Source organism: Triticum dicoccoides, chromosome 3A (genome assembly GCF_002162155.2).
Source record: "Triticum dicoccoides isolate Atlit2015 ecotype Zavitan chromosome 3A, WEW_v2.0, whole genome shotgun sequence".
Taxonomy (NCBI): domain Eukaryota; kingdom Viridiplantae; phylum Streptophyta; class Magnoliopsida; order Poales; family Poaceae; genus Triticum; species Triticum dicoccoides.
The window spans coordinates 378,541,735-378,548,336 of record NC_041384.1 but is presented as its reverse complement, the minus strand read 5'-3'; positions in this window follow the sequence as shown (position 1 = coordinate 378,548,336).

The window sequence follows — 6,602 nt, the reverse complement described above, 5'->3', positions numbered from 1 at the left end:
ACCGCGGCCACCGGCCACCCCGAGCGCTGCCTGGAAGTCCAGGAGGTCCACCGTGGCCTTCTCCCCCCCGCCTCCACCACCGGATCGAGGCTGGGGCGCCGCGAAGCTGCTACTCGCGCCCGTTCCCCTTCGTCGGTGTTTGCCTCGGCCGCCGCATCGATCTGCCGTCTCCGACCATCCCCGGCACCCCCGAGCCTTCCCTGCAACACTGTGAGCGGTCGTCGCCTCTCCCCTCTCTTCCCTGCCCCTCTCCGCGCGCGTAGCTCGCTCCCTACGACGTTTCCGCCATGGCCGAAGCTCCTCATCACCGCCACACTAGCTGTCATCGCTGTCGTCGGTTTCGTGCCCGGCCGAGCACGGGAACGTGCTCAGGCCGTCACGCCGAAGCTGCTCGTGCCCTCCGCTCATCCTCCCGACCCCCCTTTCACCGGATCTGATCGCGCTCGTACTCCGACGACCACCACGGAGCTCGCCGTTGCCGATTTAGGCCGTCTCCGGCCACGCCGATGCTACCATCGGGCGCGGCTTTGCGCCCCTGTTCGAACGAGCCAAACCCCGGGCCCGGAGACCCCCTATCGACGTTTTCCGGTGGATGCCGAGCCACGCCGCCGCAGAAATGGCTCGCCGGAGCTCCCTCCGGTGCCGCCGCTGACGTGGCCGGTCACTAGGGCCCACCTAGGTCACTGCCAGTGGGTCCCCTGGCCCCAGTTGACTGGGTTGACCCAGTCAACTGAGTTGACTGGGCAGCCCCAGCCACTGACATGCGGGCCCTACTGCATATTCAGTTAACTAAAACATAATTATAATTAAAACTTAATTAGTTTAGTCAATTACCTATGACAGGTGGGGTCTAGTAGCTAATTAGCCCAGATTAGTTTTTTAATCCACTGTTAGACTAACATAGTCTGACATGTGGGTCCCACTGGACCCACAGGTCAAGTTTGACTCTAATTGACCACACTGTTGACCGTTGACGTCACACATACGTCATGCTGACGTCATCCCAAACTATTCTGGATAATGTTGATTTAATTAATTAAATAAATCCTAAATTTGATTTAAATCTTTTAAAATTAATATAAAATAAACCGTAGCTCGGATGGAAAAACTTTGTACATGAAAGTTGCTTAGAACAATGAGACGAATTCGGATACGCAACCCGTTCGTCCGCCACGCATCCCTAGCATAGCAAACACGCAACTTTCCCCCTCCGGTTCATCTGTCCGAAAACGCGAAACACCGGGAATACTTTCCCGGATGTTTTCCCCCTTCACCGGTACCACCTCGTACCGCGTTAGAGCACCCCTAGCACCGATACTTGTCATGTCATGCATCGTTATGCATCTGTTTGCATTGTATTCATTGTTTCTTCCCCCTCTTCTCTTCGGTAGACTACGAGACCGACACTGCTGCTGGTGCCCCATCCGACTACGTCACCGACGACCCCTCCTTGTCTGAGCAACCAGGCAAGCCCCCCCTTGATCACCAGGTATCGCCTACTCTTCTCTATACTGCTTGCATTAGAGTAGTGTAGCATGTTACTGCTTCCGTTAATCCTATCCTGATGCATACCCTGTCCTTGCTACTACTGTTATTACCTTTACCTGCAATCCTAATGCTTAGTATAGGATGCTAGTTTATCATCAGTGGCCCTACATTCTTGTCCGTCTGCCATGCTATAGTACCAGGCCGTGATCACTCGGGAAGTGATCATGGGTATATACTTATAGATATATACATGCTATACAGGTGGTGACTAAAGTCGGGTCGGCTCGTAGGAGTACCCGCGAGTGATTCCGATGTTGGGGGCTGAAGGGGCAGGTGGCTCCATCCCGGTAGAGGTGGGCCTGAGTTCCCGAAGGCCCCCGACTGTTACTTTGTGGTGGAGCGACGGGGCAGGTTGAGGCCACCTAGGAGAGAGGTGGGCCTGGCCCTGGTCGGCGTCCGTGGTTATTTCAAAATAACATGCTTAACGAGATCTTGGTATTTGATCTGAGTTTGGCTACTGGCCTATACGCACTAACCATCTACGGGGACAGTTATGGGCACTCAACGTCGTGGTATCAGCCGAAGCCTTCGTGACGTCAGCGACTGAGCGGCGCGCGCCGGGTTGGACCGTGTAATGCAACTTCCTTTGTAATGGAGGTTGCTAGGTCTGCTCTCCAGTCGCATTCGCAATGTGCAGGTGTGCAAAGGGCGATGGGCCCAGACCCCTGCGCCATAGGATTTAGACCGGCGTGCTGACCTCTCTGTTGTGCCTAGGTAGGGCTGCGATGTGTTGATCTTCCGAGGCCGGGCATGACCAAGGAAAGTGTGTCTGGCCAAATGGGATCGAGCGTGTTGGGAAATGTGGTGCACCCCTGCAGGGAAGTTGATCTATTCGAATAGCCATGTCCCTCGGTAAAAGGACGACCCAGAGTTGTACCTTGACCTTATGACAACTAGAACCGGATACTTAATAAAAGACACCCTTCCAAGTGCCAGATACAACCGGTGATCGCTCTCTCACAGGGCGACGAGGGGAGGATCATCGGTTAGGATTATGCTATGCGATGATACTTGGTGAACTTACCATCTACTCTCTTCTCCTGCTGCAAGATGGAGGTTACCAGAAACGTAGTCTTCGAAAGGACTAGCTATCCCCCTCTTATTCCGGCATTCTGTAGTTCAGTCCACATATGATATCCTTATTCCATTTGATACCAATGCATACATATGTAGTGTAGCTCCTTGCTTGCGAGTACTTTGGATGAGTACTCACGGTTGATTTGCTCCTTCTTTTCCCCCTTTCTATACCCGATTGCTGCGACCATACGTTGGAGCCCAGGAGCCAGACGCCAGCGTCGACGACGACGACTACTACTACTCGGGAGGTGCCTACTACTACGTGCAGCCCGCTGACGACGACCAGGAGTAGTTTAGGAGGATCCCAGGCAGGAGGCCTGCACCTCTTTCGATCTATATCCCAGTTTGTGCTAGCCTTCTTAAGGAAAATTTGTTTAACTTATGTCTATACTCAGATATTGTTGCTGCCGCTGACTCGTCTATGATCGAGCTCTTGTATTCGAGCCCTCGAGGCCCCTGGCTTGTAATATGATGCTTGTATGACTTATTTTTATTTGTAGAGTTGTGTTGTGATATCTCCCCGTGAGTCCCTGATCTTGATCGTACACGTTTGCGTGTATGATTAATGTACGGTCAAATCGGGGGCGTCACAAGTTGGTATCAGATCCGACTGCCTGTAGGAATCCCCCTTCCACACTCCTTGGCCGAAGTCGAGTCTAGACATTACAAAAACTTTTACTAACATGGCTGTGTGCCTTACGGGCCCATGTCGCCATTGGGTGGTACTAGGATCTTTTACTCCTCGATCTTTACTCTGGGACTCTGATCTCTCTTCTATTCGGGTTAAATGATTTTGCTAAAAACAAAACTAACTTTAGGTTCTCGAAAATACTTTCTCCCGGAGAGCCCTCACTTCAGATGATCGCATGTTGCAGTAGAAGATTCCGAAGTTACTCTACCATGCTCTCTCGAGTCTTTGTGCCATCGCATTTGCGATTTCCTTCCACCGTCAACCCCTATGAAAACTGCATACACTTTCCATTCATACAATCATTCCCCATTGATCTTGTTATTACAAGGTGCCCCGAAATACTCTCTGTTGTCCCGAGAATCCTTTGAGCTTACTGCCTTGCAGTTCTTTACCACGTGAATACCCCTACGGATAATTCCTCACACTTACCGAGTATCTGGTCATCCCCAGTTGCTCTGATGTTTCACAAAAGTCTTCAAAATACTATTCGATCCTCCAAAAATCCTTAACAGCTTATTGGTCTACAAATACTTGTTTGCTTGCATTCTGGGTGCTTCCCATATGTCTGGCAATATTCATTAGTCTCCTTTGACACCGTCATTTAATCCTATTGATTCAACATGAGTGCGAATGCACGCAATCATCGGTTTACCCTTTTAAATTATCTTTTCGGCTCAAATTTCATCTTGAACATGAGCTAGTTCTCAACCAAACTATTAGCCGTCGATTGTACCCCTAAGGCTATTCAACTTATCCATCCCTAATGAGAACATTGCTTCTGATCCCTTGATTTGAAAATCATAATTCTTTTGCATTTGAGCTCTGGATTAGTCAGTTGTTTCTATAATCCAATGCCTTTGCATTGTTACTTCCTCTTATTGAGTACCGATACTCACATCAGATTCCTGGTGGTCCGCGAGACCAATTGCTTGGTTATTATCCGACAGTGTCCTTCATATCCAATAACCTTGAGAGTTTCTCCCTGATACATAATGCCTTTGGTAAATTGTGTCTTCTGCCTTTGTCAAGTTATATCCTATGCTTTTGTCAACCATATGCTCTGCTTCGAGCATGTGTTAATTGATCCTAAAGTTCATGATATATGTTCTAAGATGCCCCGATGGGTTGAACCTATCCTTTTTCTAATCTGTGTGAACCCGGAAACTACTACGGGTCATACTCTACTTTGTTATGTCAGATAAGACTTCAACACTACAACTTCGTCGAAGGCGAGAAGTGAATGAAAGGTTATGCATTAGAGAAGTGGGAGTCGACCTTGAACTTTGTGTTCATGCCCATGGACATGATGTAGATCCTATCATGGAAACTTCTTGTAATAATAACTCTTTCCTTGATAAATATCATCTAGAATCTGGGAATTGATCCTTTGCAACCGTGGTTCCGACCATGATTGTTCTGCTTTGACTCTATTTCTCGGACAAGTTAAAGTACTTGCCTTCTGCAGATCAGTACGCCTTCCCAACCTCTATTTTGTTCTACCTTCGAGTATTACCCCATGGTATCTCGAGGATATCAACCCATTGCACTTCATTTTATGAATTTCTGATGAAGTAGTACCTTTCCCCATCATAGTCACTCCACGGGTTCTGGGTTGTCGTCAACCGAGATCACCGATTTGCGAATCGAATCAACACTGAGATTTAGTACTCTCAGTACTTTGTTGTTGAGAAGTTTAATACTCCATCACGTCACTCCTAGCCTGATCGGCTACATCATTATCGTGCTAATTTAACTATGCTACCTGGTCCTTAATCACGGAGCACAACTTTTGATGATGAGCTAAGCTGACGTCAATTTCCTCGTCTTATCGTTCCACCTTGAACAACAAGCGTGATTCCGAGTTGGTGTCCTACCTGTGGTTCAAATAATCTTTTGCTGCATCAGTCCTTTTACTTGTTGTAGTGGATGTTCGATTACTTCTTCCTAGAGCCTCTCGACAAAATTTGTCGTGATCATTATCAACATTTTGACTCCTTCCAGGTTTCAAATTGAATTCATGATGAGAAATACCATCCTTGCCCTCGATGAATTTTATTATCATCGACCACTTTATTGCCTTCCCACCAACACAAGCTTGTTCGTGTTTGGTGTTATACCTTCAGTTCCTTGCTATCCAGCAATTGGTTTTCTTTACCTTGGAACATTACCATCTATTATGTCATCAATGTTGTGAGAATTTCACCACCTCTTAAGAATTCGTGATACAGTGATGCTTCTCGCCATCACCATTCTTTACTTGGTCCCCGTGTTGAGTGAACTCCGTTGTGCAAATTTAATATCTCTAGCAACCCTATTGCTTCAGAGTTATTGGACAATAATTCCAAGTTGGTGTGTTGGTTGCCCAATCGCCATTCCGACGTTGGTCGTGCAACCCAACCCATATTTCGGGTGCACCTTTCAACCAATGTTTAATTGTGTATGGTTCCCTCCAGCATACATCATTAAGTCATTTGATCTGACTAATGTTGTCTCCTTGTTCACATAATTGTGGAAATCCATCTTTTGGAAATCTCATTGAATTGTCGCTGAGTTCATCAGCCACCTCCTCATTCTCTCCTTGATTTAATGACGAACTCTTGTTTTGGAACTCGCTTCCATAGTTCAATTCCCGAGAATCTTACAATGTCATCTCGGCAATTTGTGTTGCACCTTTCTTCTCAGGCATCCTGAGTCTGAGTTATCCTGACACCAATCAGATCTGAATCTCGGTCAGATATGATGGTTGGAGCTTATTTCCAAGAGTTATAACAATGGTGTTTATGTGACCTGGTAAGGTGATGTCATGCCTAGCACACCTGGCCGGAGGTCCTATTGTTATAGATTCCTTTTTAGCAATGTTAACCATTCTTCCATGAGGAAATTGAAAGACTTATTCTATAAGATGTTCCTGATGAAACCATTGAGTATCCAGAGTCCGGCCTTTGCTTGAAAACCATGTCAATGCTATCTCGAAGCATGTCTGTGGTACTCTGATCTTCAATAAGAACATTCGAAGCACAATGCTAAAATTCTTTATCAATTATCCAACCACCGTTGTATGGGTAATGTCATGAAATTCCTCTCCCATTACCTAAATGGTTTTCTACTTTCTATCCTGTCATGGATATCATGCTCCGTTTGTCCTTGGGAAGGATATACCCCTGAAATATGTGTGTATACACATTTTCATTTCCATTGTTCTGTTTAAACTTGATAATCGCATTTTACTTTCCATTGTCTTGTTTAACCTTTCTTGTAATCTGACTTAACTGAGCAGTGATACTTC